Genomic DNA, 242 nt, shown 5'->3' on the forward strand with positions numbered 1-242 from the left:
ACTTAGGCGTACTCTAAGCTGGCTACGCCTCTAACTGCGGCCCTATATAATAAAAACAAAACGTCTCCTATTAATTTTAGGAGTCCTATTAAAGTAAGAGGGAAAACGACTAGATGCTACTTAATTAAATACAAATGCAAACAATCCCTAATTAATATCTTCCGGAAGTTATACCATCATTTTTTCTGGCCATGGTCGTATGGGAAAGTATTTCCTCATAAAATCGCTTCGAATGAAATCCA

Source organism: Strongylocentrotus purpuratus, unplaced genomic scaffold, assembly GCF_000002235.5.
Source record: "Strongylocentrotus purpuratus isolate Spur 01 unplaced genomic scaffold, Spur_5.0 spur5_scaffold_9, whole genome shotgun sequence".
Classification (NCBI taxonomy): domain Eukaryota; kingdom Metazoa; phylum Echinodermata; class Echinoidea; order Camarodonta; family Strongylocentrotidae; genus Strongylocentrotus; species Strongylocentrotus purpuratus.